Raw genomic sequence first — 23,347 nt, 5'->3', positions numbered from 1 at the left:
TGTACTTGCACCCTTGCTTTATTGTTGTTGCAGTGTGTGTGTGTGTGTGTGTGTGTGTGTGTTGAGTAACCTTCCCAGTATTAATTTCCCCCCACTACCAAACGGCTAGCACTCATTAATTATAACATACTCATTTATTTTTGTTTCTCATTAATTAGGCCTTGCCACTGACCAGCCACACTTTAATTCTGGATAAGTAATAACTGTCTTCCAGGACAGAACAGACCAACATAGTAAGAATACAGGCTATGGACAATTAGGATAGAATGTAAACATATATGAAGAATACAGATCTGGGAGGACGGCAAGCAACTTCCAAGTGCCGCCAAACCTGACCTCCTCTCCAGCATGGAAACCTGGAAAGAGGACAGACTACACAAACACAGGCAAAGCTATTATACACCATTTACACAGATATGTGAAAAAGACAGAGAGAGAGAGAGAGAGAGAGAGAGAGAGAGAGAGAGAGAAGTACAACAGGCACACAAGGGAGGGAGAGAGACAAGAGGAGAGGCTGAATCTCCTGGAGGATGAAGGTCCAGATTGAAAACACCTAGAATGAGGCACCGACAGCCAAGAGAGGAAGGTCCAAGGTTGTCCACCCCAGTGTTGGGAATTTGGGGGATCAATTATTAGCAATTTATTAAAGATGTTCTATCAATATTAAAGTTATGAATATGTATATTCATAACTTTACCAAATTGACAACAGTCAAAACGGGGCACCACCCTGAACTCAGGGGCCAATAACTGAGCTGTGAAAACAGTCTCAAAAGGTGATCTCTTTTAAATACAGATCTCAATTAATTTGATTAATTTATCTTTGTAGCTTTCAAAGGAACACAAGAAAGGTGAAAGGTGGAGCACTGACCTGTATAATCCAGCTGTTATTATAATACAATACACAAATATCCAAACAACAACTTCTTGTTAAAGTCTAATAGGATTTATTTAACTTCAAAAAATACTGATGGTCAATCAATAATTCTTCACTCAAAACACACAGCAAAACTCTATCGACTGTTCTAGCAAACAAAACAGCAAACCAGCAGTGTGTGTGTGTGTGTGTGTGTGTGTGCGCAGGATAGGAGGAGGAAAGGGGGGTAGGAGTAGCGGGGCCACGTGGTCGGGCTAACCACGCAAGGTTCAAGATAGCGGTCGGGGGGACTGCCTGCTTGTAGGCTATTTGTAGTTTGTTACAAAGGCCCACAATGGCTACTCGTACTACGTTGAAATAGTGGGGAACCCCGAGAGACTTCAACACGTGTTACGGACAAAGAGGGGACGCACCCCGCAGTGCTATTTTGGCGCCAAAATGGCGGTTGAAACTCAGTTACATCTCACGTGACTCTGGTAGCAGGTGAGGCCGGCTGTTTAAACAAACAATGGGCGCGTGTGTAAATGTGTGTGTGGGTGTGTGTGTAGAGGTGAGAAAAGAAAGAGAGACAGAAAAGTAGGGAAAACACAATTGAAAGAATAAAACACTAGAAAATCTTGATCCTCTGTGGCGGTGAAAATAATATTGCTCTCCTCGTTTACTCAAGATTCTAACCTAACGCAAAGTTACAGCAGAATCTGACGGTTTGTTTAACGAAAGAGAGTGTTATTCTCGGCTCTTTTCTGCGAGCTCACAGCTGACTCCGCGGGAACGATAATCACACACTCCGTCTTTCCACAGGTCTATGATATAATGTCTTTTATATCATAGCGCCGTAGTTGAGTGACGAAAATCAGGATTATGGCTTCGCTTGTACAGTAATTATTTCTCCTTGGCAGGAGGTAGTAGTTACAGTTCCAACAGTCGACTCGGAGGGAAAAGCAAAGCGTGATGTCCTTCTTTTTCACCGGAAAACAGGGTTGAATTTAACCTGACTCCACCATCACCAACATAGGTGGTGATAGACAGATGGTTTATCCAATCAGCTAACCAGTATTTTCGCCCCTTCCCAAAGGTTCCCAGATGGATATGCCGAGCAAATGCGAAGCAATCCATCTGGGAACTTTCCGTTGGCAAACCGTCTGTCTATCACCACCTATGTTGGTGATAGACGGGCCAAATCAACCAATCAAATCAAACTCTTGCCCGTCGGGAGAAGAGCAAAAACATCAGCGGCGGCTGATGCGTTCAAGGACACCCAGCCAATGGGATGTCCGGAACTCTCTTGACATTTTGTCCCATCTCCTCGTGGGGTAATGTGCTTTCTCCATTTTGTTAACTTTTTCACATAGAAGTGCAAAGTTTTCAGGCTTTCAGAATTACATACAGGCCTTTCCTTTGTCTTGGAGCCCTGTGTTAGGCCTCCTGTGCTCTCTTTGTCTTGGAGGTCACCGGCTCTTTGTTTAAAGTCAGGTTAAGCACACTGTTTGGTTCCAACAACAGAGAAGCCTGAGTGAAATGAGAGGACAATGAGGAAAAACTAGGGAGAGAGAGGGAGGAGAAGAGAGAAATAGAGAGCTTGGATGTTCATGTGTTTGATGGGTCAACAAACAAAAAGAGGGTTAGAGAGATGCAATTTAATTCCATTGATTCAGTGAGACTGAGATCGACCCGTTGAAAGGATAAATATGGTCAAAGAATAAGCAACTAACTGAAAGTTAAGGCAAAAAGATGGGTTTTAAGTTTGGATTTTAAGAGCTCAACAGAGTCAGACTGTCTGATGTAAGTAGGGAGGTTATTCCAGGGGGCACGTTATGAAAAGGCCCTGCGGCTTCTTTTTAACTCTGGCAACAGACAGAAGCTCTGTATTCTGAGAGCAGAGGGCACAGGTGTAGCTGCAGCTATCTGAACCATTTCAAGACGTTAGGTACTAGCATGCTGCAGGCCCTGTCTTGGTGATTTCTAAGACTAAATGGCCCGAATGGAACTTGGGGTGAGATCTCTTTTCTCAACTATTTCCAAGGTCAAGACTGATCTCTGACTTTCAGTTTGTAAACCAACATAGACAAAGAGTCCTTTAGAAGTTTACAGATAAAAATGTAGATTTCTCTACAATTCCATGACAACTGGACAAACTAAACTTTTTGGATAAAGATCATGTAGTTGATATGGTTGTCTATCTTTGGCTAAATTAGCAGCAAATCAGACTGACCAAACATGTCAATGTCTATGTTGGGCCTAATAACAGCCATGACTGGCCGACCTGATTTACCCCAAAGGTCATCAGGTACTTTGTGGGTGTGATCAAAAGTTTCAGGACAGCCACTGTACCAATTGTTTGGTCGGATTATAGTATGAACTGCTGTTCAAATGTTGTTTATGAAACTGAGAATGTCTTCATCAAATAAAACCAAAAGTATGTATCTGCATGACTGGATATTACTGATACATTGGACATCCTATGTTTTTATGATTTGGGTAAACTGACCCTTTTAAGTTTTGAATCAGAGCGTTACCACCTCAACTTTCATTACACCACAGTGATTCTTTTTCCAGGTGTTTCTTATACTCTATCTAGGCTAATACACTGTATTATTATTTATTTGTGCGGGCCATAGTTCTCTAAATGACCTCCACGTTTTCAGCAGCTGGGATTGCTGGGAGATTTGTGATGCAATTGCATGGCCTTCATGGGAATGTGCTATTTAGCCAACTTTGTTAGATAAGGTTTGCTAAGAAGGCAAACACATACACACACCTTCCCATATATATTTGGTTCCAGCCAAGAAATGTGATTCCCGGTGACAACTGCTGTGACGTAGCAGCCTGCTAGCAGGTGCTTTGGGCTCCTTGCCCACTCTCTGAACAGGCCACAGAGGAATACCTGTCAGGCCTGGTTACTGGCGTTGCTATCTAGTCCCGGCACTCTCAGTGTATTTGGGAGCTCAGCAGAGGAAGAGTCTGCATTTGTGTGTATGTGTGCGTGTGTGTGAGACTGTCAGGTAACGGAGGCCACAGACAATGAAACAGGATAAACGTAGTCACTGGGGAGGACCACCTTCTCAGAGCTTCAGCTGTGCAGATGCGTGTTGCAAATTATAGACTTGAATTGGCTTCCATTCCAGGAGAAAAAAAACTCACGTCTCCCATGCCCCCACGACTTTAGTTTATGCAGGGAAGCTGCAGTGTTGTTGATTTCTCACTGAAGAGGAACCTGCCTTTGGCATAACACTTTTAAAAAATGCTTAAGTGCTGTGTTAAGTATTCACACAGGAATACTCTGGCAGTGCAGATATTTGTAAAAACTACTTCAACAGAGTTCTGCCTGGATCAACAAAGTAACAAATGCTTTACCGCAAAATGTAAAAATACAAACATCAAAGCACATTTTCCAGGGAATTAGTGTGTGTAGTTTTTTCGTGATTTGAACAGTTTTTTTCACTGCTTGTCGAGTCAACTTTGTATGTAGATTATGCATGTCATCTAAGATAGTACCCTGAAACAATCTTGTCCTTATGTAGGGTAGCCATACAATTATGGGACTGGTAATGCATCCAATGACCTCCTTATGATTTAACACCACCCTAACTATTATCTCACTCAAGAAAAATTTAAATAAAACTGTACTTTAACATGGGAACTGAGCAAACTCCATCTGCTGATGGCAACTAACATGGGGTTGAAAGCTCTGGTAAAAAAGGGGACCTTGAGTGTAGATTTGTACAGTACTCATTCTGAGATCATTGAAGTCCTATCAGATGGGGGAACCTGGGATGAAATCTTATCAAATGTGGGTCCGCGGTAGTCTGGCTATCACCAGACCAAGGACAATCTTCTAAGATTGAACATTAGTCTGAGGAGCAGTTTTCTACTGCACAAGAGGCGTGATCAACGGGCATAGTTCAAATGACTCTGTACGCAACTGGATAGTCCTTCAACCAATCAGACCAACGATCTGGGTGACGTAGCAGCGAAAGCGGCATCAACGGGTTGCTGTGTAAACCCGATGTAACAAACCTAGATGGCGCGGCAGAATGGTGACACGGTGTGTTGATGCGCTCTGTTTTGTTTTGTTTTGTGTTTTAACTTTGTTTCTTGCGATGGTACCCGTATCTCAATCACCAGTGAAGAGCTTGTGAACTTCAGGGGAACAACACCATCGGACTTATTTCCCACTTTTCTTCTCCCTTCACTGGAAATTTTGGACATTCTGGTCAAAGGTGCGCTCACCTTTGCTCATGCAGCGAAACGCCGGAGGAATGGGAAACGGGCCGGTGTGCTTGTGCGTCTCCGCCAGCAAGGATTACGTACACCATTACCGGGAATATTCCTCTCTAACGTGCGCTCACTGCCCAACAAACTGGAGGAACTACAACTGCTGTTGGTTAGAAACAGGGACTTTTTTTCATCTGCTGTTTTGTGCTTCACGGAGACGTGGCTCTGTGGATTAATACCCGACTCTGCGCTGCAGCTGGCAGGCTTCCAACTCTACAGAGCGGACAGAGACTCGGCCCTCTCCGGCAAAACTAAAGGTGGAGGAATCGGTTTCTACATCAATAGCGGTTGGTGCAACGACGTGACAGTGATCCAGCAGCATTATTCTCCTAACCTGGAATATTTCATTATAAACTGTAAGCCTTTTTATTCACCCCGTGAGTTTGCGTCATTCATTCTGATCGGTGTCTACATCTCACCGCAGGCCAACGTTCAGGACGAGCAGCGCATGCTTGCGGACCAGATTCTGTGCGTGGAGCGGACCAACCCGGAGTCCCTAGTTATTGTCCTTGGTGACTTTAATAAAGGCAACCTCACTCACGAACTCCCTAAATATAGACAGCATATTAAATGCCCGACCAGAGAGGAGAACATTCTGGATCACTGTTACACCACAGTCAGGGATGCTTATCACGCCGTCCCCCGTGCTGCACTTGGACACTCTGACCACGTCATGGTCCACCTGATCCCCAACTACAGGCAGTAACTAAAGCTCTGCAAACCTGTTGTGAGGACATCAAGGAAGTGGACCAGTGAGGCTGTGGAGGATCTCCAGTCGTGTTTGGATTTTACTGACTGGGATGTGTTCAGGACTGCTACCAACAGTCTGGATGAGTACAAAGAGGCTGTGACGTCATACATCAGCTTCTGTGAGGACTGCTGTGTTCCATCAAGCACAAGGGTGAGTTACAACAATGACAAACCCTGGTTCACAGCCAAACTCAGAAGGTTAAGGCTGGCTAAGGAAGACTCGTTCAGGAGTGGGGACAAAGACAGATTTAAAGAGTCAAAGTACAAGTTTAGCAAGGCGGTGAAGGAGGCTAAACAACGGTACTCTGAGAAACTCCAAAACCAGTTCTCAGCTAATGACTCTGCTACTGTCTGGAAAGGATTTAGGCAGATCACCAACTATAAGCCTAAAACCCCCCACTCCTTCGATGACAGACACCTAGCCAACGACCTGAACGAATTCTACTGTCGATTTGAAAGACAAAAGGTCAGTCCTGACACCATCCCCCACGACACCTCTCTACAGCTACAGCCACTGTGCATCACCTCCAACCCTACCCACCTCAGTGACGACTCTCTCCATCCACGAGAGGAATGTCAACAGTCTCTTTAGGAGACAGAATCCCAGGAAAGCTGCTGGACCGGATGCTGTCTCTCCATCAAGCTTGAAGCACTGCGCTGATCAGCTGTCTCCAGTGTTCACAGACATTTTTAACACTTCACTGGAGACATGTCACGTGCCAGCCTGTTTCGCCCTGACCTCTGTGGTTATGAAGTCCTTTGAGGGCATTGTGCTTTCACACCTCAAAGCCATCACTGACCCCCTCCTGGACCCCCTGCAGTTTGCCTACAGAGCCAACAGGTCTGTAGATGATGCAGTAAACCTGGCCCTACACTACATCCTCCGGCACCTGGACTCTGCAGGAACCTACGCCAGGATCCTGTTTTTGGACTTCAGCTCTGCCTTCAACACCATCATCCCGGCTTTGCTCCAGGAGAAGCTCTCCCAGCTTGGTGTGCCTGACTCCACCTGCAAGTGGATCACTGACTTCCTGTCTGACAGGAAGCAGCATGTCAAACTGGGGAAACACGTCTCCAACTCACAGACCATCAGCACCGGATCCCCTCAGGGCTGTGTTCTTTCGTCTCTGCTCTTCTCCCTGTACACCAACAACTGCACCTCCAGTCACAAGTCCGTCAAGCTTCTGAAGTTCGCGGACGACACCTCCCTCATCGGACTCATCTCTGATGGAGACGAGTCTGCCTACAGGTCGGAGACTGACCACCTGTTGAAGTGGTGCAACCAAAACAATCTAGATCTCAACGCTCTAAAGACAGTGGAGATGGTTGTGGACTTCAGGAAGAACCCAGCCCCACCTGCCCCCATCACCCTTTGTGGCTCCACAATTGACACTGTGGAGTCTTTCCACTTCCTGGGAACTACCATCTGCCAAGACCTCAAGTGAACATCAGCTCCCTCGTCAAGAAAGCACAACAGAGGATGTACTTCCTGCGGTAGCTGAAGAAATTCAACCTGCCAAAGACAATGATGGTGCAATTCTACACAGCCATCATTGAGTCCATCCTCACATCCTCCATCACCATCTGGTACGCTGCTGCCACTGCCAAGGACAAGGGCAGACTGCAGCGTGTCATTCGGTCTGCAGAGAAGGTGATTGGCTGCAATCTGCCGCCGCTCCAAGACCTTTACGCCACCAGGACTCTGAAGCGTGCTGGAAAGATTGTGGCTGACCCCTCCCACCCCGGACACAAACTCTTTGAGCCACTCCCCTCTGGCAGGAGGCTGAGGTCCATCAGGACCAAAACCTCACGCCACATGAACAGCTTTTTCCCCTCCGCCACTAGCCTTATTAACAAGGCCCGGAAACCACCCTGACTCTCCACCTGGCTCTTCATGCCACTGTTCTCTCTCTGCTGTAATGCTCTTTGCTCTTTATTTATTTATTTTATTTTATTTCTATCTTTATTTTTAATTTAATACATACTGTGTACATATACTTATACTTATATTGTTTATACCTATACTTATATTGTTTAATATTACATTTAGAGAATGTGTGATGTGCACCAACAACACCAAAACAAATTCCTTGTATGTGTTAAAAAACGTACTTGGCAATAAAAACCCTTTCTGATTCTGATTCTGATTTTGTGCTTTGGTGGCCAAATACAAACAAGAAGCTGCTCGGTCGCTTCTCTATCGTCATCGTTTTAAACCCCCCGCAATAGCGCGCCAGGTGGATACGGCAGTTTGTGATTGGTACCCACAAAATTGTAACGGAAGCAGGATACATCAACGTAAAGGTTTCCAGCCTGAGCTGCAGGTCTACCAGTCTACCACTTTACTAATTTTTGTTATAATTTGGTTTAGCTTGAAAGCAGACGTCTTGATTGCGAGAAGTCTGCTTAGAACACATTTGGTGTGGAGGTGTTAAGTCCTTCAGCTTCTGAGGTCAGTGAGCTTGGGCTACGCTCATTTCCGTTTGCAGAATTTCCAATCACTGAACATCCAAATGACCTATTTAGCAGATGTCTTTTTTGAATGATTTGCTATTCCGAACCTTAATGCTTCTCTTTTTATTCCTGTCCTTTTTCTCAGTTTTGGATGGAATAATAGGGACTGGGCTGTGCTGATGTGAAATAAACTTGGATTAACTACAGGATTGTCTGCATTAATGGGGGTTGTAGAATCTGTCCAGATGAACACATGTCCACGCTACCTCACTCCTGGCACAAAGTTTGTAATAAAAGTTGGCTTTTTAAATCATACGTCTTAAATTGAGCTTGACTGCTTTACATAATGCGGAGCTATTCTTGTAAAGCACCGATGATCTCTCCTGAATGGCAATCTGGCAGCAGGCTTTCCATTAAGGAGTGATGACTGATGTGTCGTGTGTAAATTGTCCCCACATTGGATCAAACTTATTGATTTTTGAGTGTTGGCACCCAGATCTTTTGAGCTCTGTGCTTCTGCGGCAAAAAAATGATTACTTTTTCATCATCTCATTGATATTTCATCATTATTGTACTTATCCTACCTTCCTTCCAAACTACCACTGCCAACTACCCTTCTGAAAAGCAATTATGCTATGGATGTCTATCATTTCCCTCTTATGAAACTATCCATGTGCCAGGGCTCCTTTAGAATATAGATATGTTATATTCTTAGTGTAGATGGCAGTTCCACCATTTCACTTGGAGCTGTTCCTATGTGCTCTGTGAGTTGCTTTTGAGCGTTAGTGCTTCACCCATTAGCCATGCACTGACACTTCTCACTTGACTGTGCTGCACCTTCCGTGTGTGTGCTGCCATAGGATCCCGCTTACACAGAATAATGATCATGTTTGTCACACCTTCCTTCCTGAGGTAAATATAAAGGTGCGGCAAAATCCGCATTTTAAAAACAATGCCTACATTGATTGAGCCCGTGGATTTATCATGGCAGTTTACTGCATGGCTGCGACAATATGCATAATGATAGCAATTACAGAATACACAATGTTGAAAATTATTTTGAAAAGGCGTCAAAATATTATGAAGCAAAAGGGGGAAAAAAGATGCAAAGAAAAGAGAGTGCAGAGTGAAGCTGGTAGTATATCATTCCATCGGGAGGTGTGGTACAGTAGGAGGCTTGTTGACTTGACAAGAGTGTTTGATATGTTGGGGGAAGGGAGCCTGCTGAACTGCGCGGCAGCATCATGTCACATCATAACTTCAGATAAAAGAGAGAGAAAAGTATTAAGTTGAAAACCTGAAAAAAGGTTGAACAAAGCAAGATTTAATAATCCATATTTTAAAAGTCTTTTTTCAGTCATCAGTCATTTTTACCTGGGCTTCTTTAGGAAAGAACATCCAATTATCTGTTAGGGACCTATTAGCACAAGAAAACATATTGAGTGCAATAACTGGAGGGGAAAACAACTCAGAGCAAATGTTGCATCTAGAGAAAGCTAACTCATAAATGCTTCATCATTTGCTTGTTGTTATTTTTGGTATGCTTTTGCACAGTGATACTGAAAACTGTGGGGCAGGCCCCCTGCATGAGGCATAAAGGCATCACAGTGGCACAGCTGTGGCTCAGAAAGTAGATTGGGTCATTCATTTGCGGTCCGATTCTGAGTACTACATACTAAACAGTCCATTTACCATTGCAGGCAGCCTGTTCTCATGAACCACATGTTCATATAGCTACAAAAAGTTAAGCACTGTAAATTGTAAGCATTCCAAGTATTCTTTCGCTGTATGCACCCCAATGACTGCTGCTGCTGCTGCTGCTGCATAGGAAAGCAGTTGGCGGCCTAGGAAAGAGGTTGGGGTGGATGGGTGGATCATAAAACACAAGACTTTCAAAACAGGGAGCGGAGTTCGCCTCCAAAGGAAGACAAAAGACTTTCACCCAGGAAATGTGTGATCCTTGGGAGTGTTTTAATCCAAACCACAATCTTTTTCCTAAACCTAAAGGGTAACTAACGTTTTTTTTTCAACCTGGACCCTATTTTCCTATGTTTTTGTGTCTAAGTGACTGATGGGAACAACAATCTTGGTCCAGTATTAAGCTAGATTTCTGCAGTCTGCAGTGGCAAAACAAGCTACATTGTGCAATTGTGCAGCTCTTATTGACGTTCACATAAGTGCTTGGTAAAATAAAGCACTTTTAGTGGACCAAATTGACGATGGGCATTTGCCCCAATAGGGTTACATTGCAGCCCGGTCTGTGGCTGCCGGTTACAGCGTTCACGCTTAATACTGGACCAATTTCAAAGATTGTTGTTCCTATCGGTCACTTACACACAAAAACATATGAAAATAACGTCCAGGTTGGAAAGAAATGGTAGTTACCCTTTAACTAGTCATTTTGGTGCCCAAAGGTAACTGTCGTCGCTGCATAAAGTTCTTTTTGTCACCTAAAATTAACTGTAATGTCTCCCGAAACGACTGGCAGCTCGCGGTGCTCTGTACTCGTCTCAAAGTCACCTATTCTCGGGTTAACTGAACCACCAACTACTGCTGATATGACAAAGCACCACGCGGAGCACCGCAGCTGGCGTTGCAGAGCTCTGTAGCTGCTAAACACATCTACTAACTGCTGCTGATACAACCGAGCTGTGAAGGAGGTCTGTAGGCGTCACTAAGCTCTGTAGCGGCTTAAAACAACTAGCAACTGTCACTCAGCGTCATGGAGCTGGTAGCCGGCCACTGTAGCCGGTGTCATGTGACCAGCCGGTGGGCGCCTAGTTTCGTAGGATAATATACATATTGGTTTGCATACATTTTCATACTATATCATATGGACCCGTTCATGAGAATGCATTGTTGCAGGAGGGGAGTGACCAGGGGAAAATGTGTAAGGGAACTAAAGCTGAATGAATATGATTTATTTAGTCACAAAAAAGCTTTTAGGCTAGAATTGAAATCAAGATTCAGGTTGGCAATATACATTCAGATAGCAAAACAGCAAGGTAAGTAAGAGATGGTCAGAGTATACAAGATGTACAAAGATGGACACAAAAAAAAAAAAAAAAAGTCCGGACAATGCTCATGAAGCAAGCAATTTAGTCAACCCTGCTCTGGGCTTTCACTGTCAACGTAGTGGGCAAGCCTTGTGTCTAAAACTAATTCAAAGGTGAAAGAATACATGCAGTTTATATTCTTGATAACATTGTTTAATAAATAGCATTACGGTTCATACACATAATTCATACACAACATAATTTACAGAGAGTGGGGACAGTAAATTTTGACTTGCTTTAGAAAAGGGACGTGACAGTAGAACATTGGGTATCCAGACCCGCATTTGCATAAATAAGCATGCTGTGTCAAGTTTATTGACACCACATTACAGGATTGGTGGTTATTCAAGACCACACAATTAGAAAGTCTCCTCAGGTTTCCATGTGTGAAATTGACTTGTACAGCAGTACTTAAAATATATGATTGTCTGTGCAGTTGCACACAGTCATGCATATACTGTAGCATTATATGCTGCTGATGTATGCTAAATGAATGCTGTGTGCGAGTGTGTTTTCCCCTAACATATCAAAAACCACCCTCCGTCTTTGTCTGTCTACCTGAATCAGCACAGGACTCTCACACTGTCTTAACAGCATCCGGTCTAAACGAGGTGAGCGGAGTGGCCACTATGCCAAATGGACACATAAAAAGGAGACATTAATGGACTGAGAAGAAACATAAATCTCCCAGCCGAGCCTTCCACTCCAATGCCTGTGTGAGCAGGCCGATGTAGAAGGAGAGGACAAAGACGCCCCAGGTGAGGCATATATCTCTGGCATCTAATTATACTGACTTTAAGTGCCAATGACATCACACATCCCACACGGAAAGAAGGAAAATACAATTATTTCTCAATTTATATGAAGAGTGTTGCAAAAAAGTATGCTCTGTGTACTTTTTGAATGTTATTTTGAGTGACATTTCTGCATTATTAAATAGTGAAAGCAAGCACCTTATAGAAGTCTTGCTCTGATATCTGATGCATTTCAGTATCATGGATAAAAACTGTTTGAGATAAACCATTTGGGGCTTTTTTATAATATGTACTGTATAAATGCAGGGTGTGTCAGTGGCATTTTGTGTTCTCACGTCACTTACAAAACATGATAAAGAAAAATTAAGTATGTATTCAAATTGTGAATGTTAGCAGATATCCTGATATAAGACATGGGGGTATGATCATTCCAGGCACGATGAAACAAAATGTTTATGCCTACTCATCCACCCAGAAAAATGCCCCAACAGGTGCTCAATAGGCCTATTTGTACTGCAGGAAAATGACTGTCGAGGAGGTGCTTGTCATCAAATGTAGCTGAGTGTTGTGCAGAACAGTAGACAGCAAAATGATCCCCATTTCATATAAATTCATATGAGATCCATGATTTTGAAAGTGAATCATTCATGCACTTGTGTGACTGATGACACACATTAAGAACAAATTCTGGTACTTCTTAACCAATTGCATGTATGGTAAGTATTTTGTTGACTAAATTACGTCAGACTGGATCTATAAGAGACTTTGAAAAGGTAAAAAGATGCAGCACTTCCACATAAATTAATGACTGTTTTGGTGCTCTCCATTGGCGCTTGTTATAGCACAGTGGAGTCCAATCATGTGTTGTGGACTGAGAGGGTTTTCTCCCAAATAATCAACGCACAAGGTGATTGCAGGTGATTTTACTGATTGCTTGCTCCCTTGTTTCTTGAAGATGCTGCAAGTTAATCAGTGAAAACAAACAGCAGCTTATGCAGCAGCTCAGTTGAAAGACAAACCTTTAGAATCTTGGCTACCTAAGACACCTAAGAAAGGGGGAAAGACCACACTGACCCCAAAATGACTCATATTTACTGTAGTATACAAAGTATAAAAATAAATCAAATAAAAAATGTCAATTTTAGAGCATTTTTTAATATGGCAACACATTCAACAAGGCCATGTAAATAATGGCCATGCTCCCTTTAGCTGTGCCATGCATGTGCATTTGATGAAATGAAGGAGGCATATGATAGCCTGGTCCTGTTTGTACAGAGAGTCTAGACACTCTCCATTGACAAGTGTTAACTTCCTTGAAGGCAGGTACTCTGTTGAAGTTTAAAACTATTGGATCTGCCCAGAGCCATTCTGGATCTGCCATAACCAATCGCTAACGTTTGGTCATGACGTTGGCTTAGCATCGCTAGTGTTAGCCTTCACCACTAACGGAGCGAGTTGGAAAATCAAACTTTTCCCGAACCCCGTGGGGAGGAGGGCCACAACATCATGGCCACCAACAAAACTCAACAAAGATTGTTCTTGCTCAGACTTCTGGATATTCGGCAGCGTTGCCACAACTGACCGAATGGCTTCGCTCGCATCTTTCTTCGCTCGCATCTTTCTTCGCTCGCATCTTTCTTCACTCGCATCTTTCTCCACTCGCATCTTTCTCCGCCACCATTACGGAACTACAACTCAAACTAGCGCATGTCCTCAATGTCATCATTCTCAGCCACTCCCTCTGTTCGTTGATTGGACCGGAGAAAACCCAAGAATATACCGCAAACCCAGACGGTGTACTGAAGGAAAATGAAAACTGAACAGAAGTACGTAGGAGGACGGAGCCAGGGTAGGCATATGAGGCTTCCAGGCTGTTTTCATGAACCATTCGTACATATAGCTATATGAAATTGCAATTTGTATGTATTCCACATATTTATTACTGTATGCACCACAATGACTGCCACATTATAAGTGTAGCAGGTTGAATGGTCATGATGGTTTGAATCACACTCAATCTCTCTGGACCAATCAGGAAGTAACTGCATGCTATATAGGCAGGGGGTTTGCCCTCTTGACACTCTTTGTCGCCGGAGGCACATTTCCGCTCTGGGTCCTTTCACGTCCGCGGTGCAGTCACGGTAGTTCAACAGTGTCTCCCTGTCACAAACCTGATCCTTCCTGTAACGGAACCGGGTTGAGTTTTGCTGCTGGTAGGTTGGTCAAATCTTTCTTCTCTTTGGATATCTTCCTGACTGAGTGTTTAAGTAATTGGTCATTTTATTGTAGGCTCCGTGTAGCTGTACTATCGGCACTATTGGTGTATTGGTGCGAAGCTCCCTGACTGGTATGTATGTATACCAGTTGGCATCGCATGTATATTTTGTTTATTCATAAACCGGGTTGTAAACTGCTTCGCTTGCGCTGGTATCTGCACTAGCCCCTCCCTTCCCTGCCACGCTGCTGTTTTGTCTCAACCGACTTCTGTTTCAACCATAGATTGTTCAACGGGTTGTAGCTACACAAGCTCACTGCAGGCTTTGAACGCCTCTACGTGCCTTTCAGCACCAGGATCTGTTGCCCAAAGTGTCCGACAGGGCTGTATTTGAGTGATTGTGACACGGACGATAGCTTTGCCTTTCTTTGGCTTGCCCGTGCTTATTAATATGTGTATGGAGATTGGGGTCTATGGTTATGTGTTTATTTGTTAAATTATGATTAAGTGATTTTTGGTTAATTTCTATTTCTTTTGTTCAAGTTGTGATAAAGACTTTCATTTTTGTTGAAACATTTATGGTTTATTTGTTAATTTTTGGTTATTTTCGTTAGGCTCTAGGCAGCTATTAAGTCACCTTTGCTGCCTAGATTTGCCTTAGATTGAAGTTGTTTTTCATTTATCTTTGGTTTATTGATTTATTTCCCCTCCCAATAATTAAATGTTCTTTCTCTCATAGTTGCTGAGTGCCGGATGTGGTGGTGTCTGTGTCGCCGGTGGTGGTGTCTCCCTCCTGTGTGCTGTGTTTTCCCCCTTTGGTTTATTTTGAGTTTTTCACCACCGTGTGTGTGCGTGTGCATGCGAGTGTTCTTGTGTGATTGGGGTGATCCTTCCCTGAGACTCCACACCCCTTGACCCTATCCCTCCACTGGTAAGGCCTCAGCACTTATTTCCCATATTTAGTGTGTATGGTATTTTAAATGGTATTTTATACTTGATGTTTTTAGTAATTGTATTAATTAAATCATTGTCTTTAACGGAACTACGTCTCTGGCTTCATGCATAAGTCGAACCTGTGTGCTTTCTGTATTTGGTGGTTTAACTATCGAGCTAGTCAAATCCTATTCTCGGGGTGAAATTCCCTGGGTGGAGTTGCCAGTGTTGTCCTTGGGTCTGGGCGTTGAGCGGGGCCAAAAAGGCACTCCACACCAAAAAGTTGTAATTTTAAACTCCAGCCGATTTATGAGGACTATGGTTAACTGCTCCTCATTTCTCCGCAGGGTAAATCGAGACAGCTAGCTAGAGTCTGAATCTGAGTTTTCTGTTGCACAACTAAAACAACCTTTGAACAACAAGCTTTCCACCAAAACAAGTTCCTTCCCGAGGCTATTTTGCAGCGGCACCATAGCTCCGTCCAGTGCTTGGCACCGCCCAAGACGACTGTGATTGGTTTAAAGAAATGCCAATAAACCAGAGCATGTTTTTCTCCCATCCCGGAATGCTGTGTGGATTAGCCAGACCCTCCTTGGCAGCGCTGTGGAGGAAGGTCTGGCAATGTGAGACTACAGTGCAGTACAGAAAGTATTCACAGTGCTTCACTTTTTCCACATTTTGTTATGTTACAGCCTTATTCCAAAATGGATTCAAATGATTTTTTTCCTCACAATTCTACACATAATACCCCATCATGACAACTTAAAAAAAGTTTGTTTGAGATTTTTGCAAATTTATTAAAAATACAAAAACGAAGAAATCACTTGTACATAAGTATTCACAGCCTTTGCGATCAAGCTCAAAATTGAGCTCAGGCACATTCTGTTTCCACTGATCATCCTTGTGATGTTTCTACAGCTTAATTGAAGTCCACCTGTGGTAAATTCAGTTGATTGGATATGATTTGGAAAGGCACACACCTGTCTATATAAGGTCCCACAGTTAACAGTGCACGTCAGACCACAAAACAAGCATGAAGTTGAAGGAAGGGTACAGAAAAATGTCTGCTGCTTTAAAGGTCCCACTGAGCACAGTAGCCTCCATCATCTGTAAATGGAACAAGTCTGGAAGCACCAGGACTCTTCCTAGAGCTGGCCGTCCCTCTAAACTGAGTGATCGGGGGAGAAGGGCTTTAGGACTAATAACCCGATTGTCACTCTGACAGCTCCAGGATTCCTCTGTGGAGATAGGAGAACCTTCCAGAAGAACGACCATGGCTGCAGCACTCCACCGATCAGGTCTGTATGGTAGATTGGCCAGACGGCGTAAAAAGGCACATGGCAGCCCGCCTGGAGTTTGCCAAAAGGCACCTGAAAGACTCTCAGACCATGAGAAACCAAATTCTCTGGTCTGATGAGACAAAGACTGAACTATTTGGTGTGAAAGCCAAGGGTTGTTTGGAGGACACCAAGCACCGCTCATCATCTGGCCAATACCATCCCTACAGTGAAGCATGGTGGTGGCAGCATCATGCTGTGGGGATGTTTTTCAGTGGCAGGAAGTGGGAGATTAATCAGGATTGAGGGAAAGCTGAATGCAGCAATGAACAGAAACATCCTGGAAGAAATCCTGCTCCAGAGCGCTCTTGACCTCAGACTGGGGAGACTGTTCATCTTTCAACAGGACAACGACCCTAAGCACACAGCCAAGATATCAATGGAGTGGCTTTAGGACAACTCTGTGAATGTCCTGGAGTGGCCCAGCCAGAGCCCAGACTTGAATCCCATTGAACCTCTCTGGAGGGATCTGAAAATTGCTGTGCACCAACGCTCCCCATCCAACCTGATGGCGCTTGAGAGGTTCTGTAAAGAGGAATGGGCGAAACTGGCCAAAGATAGGTGTGCCAAGCTTGTGGCTTCATATTCCAAAAGATTTCACAACAAAGTATTGAGCAAAGGCTGTGAATACTTTATGTACATATATTTTCGTTCTTTATTTTTTTTTTTTTATCTTAACCAGTCATTTTGTTGCCTGAACATAACATTGTTGCCGCATAACCGTCCCCTAAACTTAACTGCAACGACTGCTCAAATGACCGTAACCTCACAGTGCTCTCTGTACTCTGCTCACAATCCTCTTCTTTTGGATGAATTAAACTTGATGGTCTCTAAACTTATGTCATGTCACAGGTTATCTCGTGACCAACGGGCGGTTACCATAATTTCATAGGATATCAAAAGAATTGTGTAATTTTTTTATTGGCTTTGGGTATGATGCTTAATTTATATCCTGATCAAACAGCAGCACGTAATGTGGCAAATGCTGTTGTAAAGGTTCATTAGGATGTTGACTCTTAGTTACTTTACCAATGTTCATAAGAACCTATTCTTCTTTCACCAGGCTCACTGCCTCCAACAGTAATAGATTTCATATCTGAAGGTCACTGCTGTCATGCATAATTATAAAGTACCAAGACCTTGACTAAAAGCTACCTCAAGCTAAATTACACAATTTTCTCATCTGCTCACATACGGACCCTTCCATCTCTTGAAGTGGGTGTAAAATAGCGAGGGCATAATGCTCTGTAGGCAAGGCAAGGCAGCTTTATTTGTATAGCACATTTCAGCAACAAGGCAATTCAAAGTGCTTTACATGAAACATTAAAAACAGTTAAACAATTAAAAACAATTTCAAAGCATTAAAACAATTAACAATTTAAGATCATTTAAAGACAAGAATAAAATGTACAGTGCAGTATAAGAATTTTAAAGAAAGAGCAGTTAAAAATAGGTTATTTAAAGAACTGCAACATTAAAAAGATATGTCTTCAGCCTGGATTTAAAAGAACAGAGTTGCAGCGGACCTGCAGTTTTCTGGGAGTTTGTTCCAGATATGTGGAGCATAAAAACTGAACGCTGCTTCCCCCTGTTTAGTTCTGACTCTGGGGACAACAAGTAGACCTGTCCCAGATGACCTGAGAGGTCTGGGTGGGTCATAGTGTAGTAGCAGATCAGAAATGTATTTTGGCCCTAAACCATTTAGTGATTTGTAAACCAGCAAAAGTATTTTAAAATCAATTATTTGAGGCACTGGAAGCCAGTGTAAAGACTTCAGTACTGGAGTGATGTGATCCACTTTCTTGGTTTTAGTGAGGACTCGAGCAGCAGCGTACTGTAGGACAAACATCCATTAATACAACAGAGTACATTGTTGCTATTTTGGGAGGGATATTAAAGTTTTCATGATTGAGCTTTAAAGATTGCACAGCGATTGACATCAATGTGCCATATGTTGGAACAAGAATTAGAAACCGACATCAACTTCATAGCACCATGTTGGCATTGGAGTAACTAGCTGCACCTGGTGCTGCAGGTGCAATACAGAGCCCAGTGATTAGTAACGGGCTCCTGTGTGAATGAGAAGTGGATTTTAAACTATAGGGGAAATGAATGAGAGTACTGGAAAAGAATTGCAGTGAAAAGGAAGCAGTAAATGACTCCTCACAGTTGCACCATACTGACTATGCAGAGTCTTACACAAAGGTCATACAAAAATCCATAAGATCAGGTTCACTGATTTAAAAAGTCATAGCTGTCATCATCTAATCCACTGGGCGCGTCTGCGCTGTGTTCCGGAGGCTCCACAGGTCCCGCGAGCAATCGCGGCCATTCAAGTCAATGCTTGATATTCCACCAGCTGCGCCACGGCGCGTCCCAGAAGCATGGGGGAAGCGGCTCTCCGCTCCGCTAAAGATACGCGCCAGGTCTATTTTCACGCAAAATTTGGCTCTCAATGAGTTGTTGCTCTAGAGGTCCCATCCTGTTGGACCTTATCAAATGCTGCTTGTGGTTGGTTTTATTGTTCAGGTTTATGCCTCTGTTTCCTTTTAGTTAACCTTCATTAAATTTGGTATTGTTCTTGAATAGTGTGTTGTGACCTTTTGATACATTACACTATAATTCAAAAGATCTGTGAGGAACAAGAAAATTAGGGTGTGAGTGCAAGATCAACACGCAACAAATGTCTAGCTTTATTTACATGGTGTTAGGGGCTGAAGGGTTTTGTTGCTGAGACATCTAAACAAGATACTCAACAGTGTTCTCTCATATATTTTCATCACAGCCCACAGAAATATGCCCACAATCTGTCAAAGTAGGGCAGAGAAGATTTAATTTTCTGATTAAGTATTGTACCGTGCAGATTTCTACGCTATAGCAGACACTGGTGGTGTAAGACAAAACAAAGGTATTTAAAATTCAATATAAAGTTATAAATAATATGAAACTGAACTTAAAATGTAAATGAGGAACCTTGTATATAGGCTTCTTTTTATCAAATGTGCATCTGTGCATGAATAATGTATGCCCCCTTCTACTCTGGTTGGCCAAAGTAAAGTATTTTCCAAAAAAAATGGGTCATAAAAAACATTTTTAAACCCTATACACATTTCATAGTGATTATCTGTAGTGAAAATACATCACAAAATGCCTATTTGAACTTCACCAAGGATACCGTGTGTCCCTAGATACATTATTCAGATCATCAATGAAATAAAAAGACATGCCCATTTTTTTTTTTTTTTTTTTTTAACTCTGAGGAGATCTGGGTGTGCAGTTGCCTTGTCAGGTTTTTAGTTCAATATTAATCATTTCTGGTGAAAGTGTAAACAGTGCAGGGCTGCAACAAAGATTGCTCAGCAAACCTAACTGTATAAATTCAAGCTAGTATCAATAACACATGCTTGATGTCTTCCAGTTCAGAGGCTTGATCCTCCAAAGGACTCCAATAGCCCAATTACACCTGGAATTAAATTGTGATCAGTATCTGCAAAAGGAAAAGTGCATGCTAATGCAAGGTGTAAATGGTCATAGAATACATTGAGCTTGGAATGCGATAGGTTTGGTCATACCACATTCTGGAGGCAGCACGCATTGTGATTGGCTCTCAGACCCATTTACACTTGTCAATTTATGCGTTTTCGGTAGATTGGATAGCTTTTCTGAGATTGGAAAGCTAAGTGTAAATGCATCCAAGATGGACTGAAATCCAGTGGTAATCTGAAAATGTCAACACATGATGGACAACTGTACCTGAGTAATGATAAATACTGTTAACTCATAACTTTTATTTTAAAGACAAATGCCCTGTCCTCACAGAACCATCTGAGAAGCCGTCACTGGAAACTGTTAGGAAAAGGACAGGCACTTTCAAAAAAAATTACCTGGGAGGGGATAAGATGAACCAGATGTCCATCACATCTGCCATTGTAGTTTTAAAAGTACCTGCGGCCGTCACACAACTGAACACTTAACCACATCCGTAGCTGCCAGTAGCTCCTCACTGGATGGTGATTGGTGCAGTTAGCTGGTAGACAAACACATTACTTGAAGCCTTGTCTCGCATTGCCAGACCTTCCTCCACAGCTCTGTGAAGGAGGGTCTGGCTAGTCCACGCAGCTTTCCGGGATGGGAGTAAATGTGCTCTGGTTTATTGGGATGTCTTTAAACCCATCACAATCGTCTTGGGCGGCGCTACGCGCAAAACGGAGCCCCGATACCGCTGCAAAATAGCCTCGGGAAGGACTTGTTTTGGTGGAACATGTGTACGTTCAAAAGTTGCTTTATTGGTGCAACAGAAAACTCAGATTTGACAGTCTAGTTTAGCTGTCTGGATTTACCCTGCAGAGATCCGAGGAGTAGTTAACCATAGTCCTCATAAATTGACCGGAGTTTAAAATTACAACACAAAGAAAGTGGAAGGTAACGGACATCTGGCTGAAAAGAGTGACATCCGGTGGAATTTCCAGCGGCACCAGGAGCAACCCCGTAAGTGGAACGTCATGGATATAGACTACTTGAAGCCTGACAGGATAGACTTTCGTATCATATGTGATCGTGCGAGAATCGCGGGATCTGGTGATATCACTAAAATCCAGCTGTTATGCAAGATAATTTTATTTAGGTAGTAATGTCCTTAATGTTTCCTGCTAAGTTTTAAAAACTTAACATTTGATTGGTATGCATTATTCAGTTGGGTGACACAGACACTTGGCTTGCAAGATGTGTTTTATATAATTTGAGAAAAGAAGCTGAACTAAGCTAGTATTTGTACTGCTGTATAAAGGAGCTTTGGGAATCTTAGCCAGTGTCGTGATATAACAAAAGAACAGCTCACCCACACAGGCCGAATACTGAAGATATTCTTCACTGTTTGCTTAGAGTTTAAACATTAAGATTTGATTATCTGCTCTCATTTTGTGTCTGAAAGGAGTTCAGCAGCTATTTGTTTCATGTCAGCAAAAGAACGTTGTATGAAAGAAACAAACGGTTCTCAAACCGATGGGAGTTGAAGGAAGTCTGTAGGGGAGTATACAAATAATATTCCTAACTTACAAGGAACTATCAGAAGCACTCATAGCAACAAGGACAGCTGACAGAGTTTGACAAAGTCAGAGAAGGATGTGACTGACAGCGGTTGGAGAGCTACAGTTTTGTCTCAGTCCTGATGAGACGACTCGACACTTCCACTTAGCGATTTATTCTGTCTCAAATGATGCAGAAAATTACTTCATCAGAGCTCCCGTGTTAAATGCTTGTTTGTTGAAAAAGGCCGCTGTTTTGAAATGCAGTCATGATGGGAAGTTTGTATTCATTATTACAAAGTTTGATTTATATTTACAGTGCAAATTAACTGTACTTTTCAAACATACTTACTACACTTCTCCTTCCCCTCTTTCTCACCTGTACTTTTTGTGTATTTTTTATTTATTTTTTACACTGATTACGTTAAGATTATTTATATGAGGTGTATGGTCTTACGCAACAATGCCAACTGTCTCTGTAAATGCTTACTCACCATCATCGTCAATGATTTTCTGCTCGTTTTCTGTGTCCAATAAACACTGATGTTGCAGCTGTACATGTAAAACGCATCTCTTACCCTAAACCACATGACCAGGCTTACTGAACAGGAACAGTAATTGGGTATAGATAATATCAATATGCAATGAAGAGTAGTATAAGCAAACCCTGTCCCCTGAAATATTGCATTCATATGGCCTACTGATACATGTTGTTTTTCCAAATACATTTGGGAGAAAATGTAATTGCTCTCTTGTTGTTAGGTTTAGGCAAGACTTTGGTTTAGGTGAGGGAAACATTGTGGTTTGGGTGAAATATCCAAAAGTAAACATGTCTCGTGCTTGATGTCAGTTTTGTAATGCTTCCCTAACCTCAACCAAGTGCTTTCAGTTGCTTAAACATAACAAATAAGATGGTATGATTGATGATTATGATTTAGTTGCACTGTTAATACAGTGTAAACATGGATGTTTTTTAACTCTGTTGAAGAACTTTAAAAGAATGGAGGTACCATTATAACAGCCAGCATGCCCTCTGCCTCTTTTGTCCTTTTCCAACATGCACCTTCGACCGATAAGTGTCCTGACAATTTTCTTTGTCAGTGTCATGGTGAAAGCAGGACCCAGAGTCAGTTCTCCACAGAAGATGCACCGACAATTTGCCAGCATGCTTTGGGTGAATGAAAAGGTCTAGATACGGTGGACAAGTCACCAGAAACACTAAATTGAACTCAGGCTCCATGTGTGAAAACGGCCCTCTGTCTCTCTTCCTCCCTCTGCCTTTTATGTTGTGAACTGATTGCCTGACCTCCGGGTGACCTCGGATCGTAACTCACCATTGTTATCTACGGCTCTACCAGTCGTGTGAAACCCCTCAATCAGACTCTATTCAGCTGCCAGTCAATCCAGCCCTTTCTTTTAGGAAGGATGAAACACACTTCAACTGTTCTACACGATTGTATGTAGAGCCTTACACGTCTCCTTTCACTCAACCCTTGAATAAACTCATTGCCACAGCCTTCTCTGTGAAAGATATAACAGATGCTTCTGCATGTGTGGCTGTGTGCATTCTTCTCTCCAGTGGTTGTTTTGTTCTGCTGCTGTGGAATGTGTTTATCTTCAAGGATGATAATCCATGTACAAGGATGATTAATTTGATGAACAGGTTTGTGAA

This window comes from Perca flavescens, chromosome 9, assembly GCF_004354835.1.
Source record: "Perca flavescens isolate YP-PL-M2 chromosome 9, PFLA_1.0, whole genome shotgun sequence".
Taxonomy (NCBI): domain Eukaryota; kingdom Metazoa; phylum Chordata; class Actinopteri; order Perciformes; family Percidae; genus Perca; species Perca flavescens.
Note: the sequence above shows the minus strand (reverse complement) of the source record.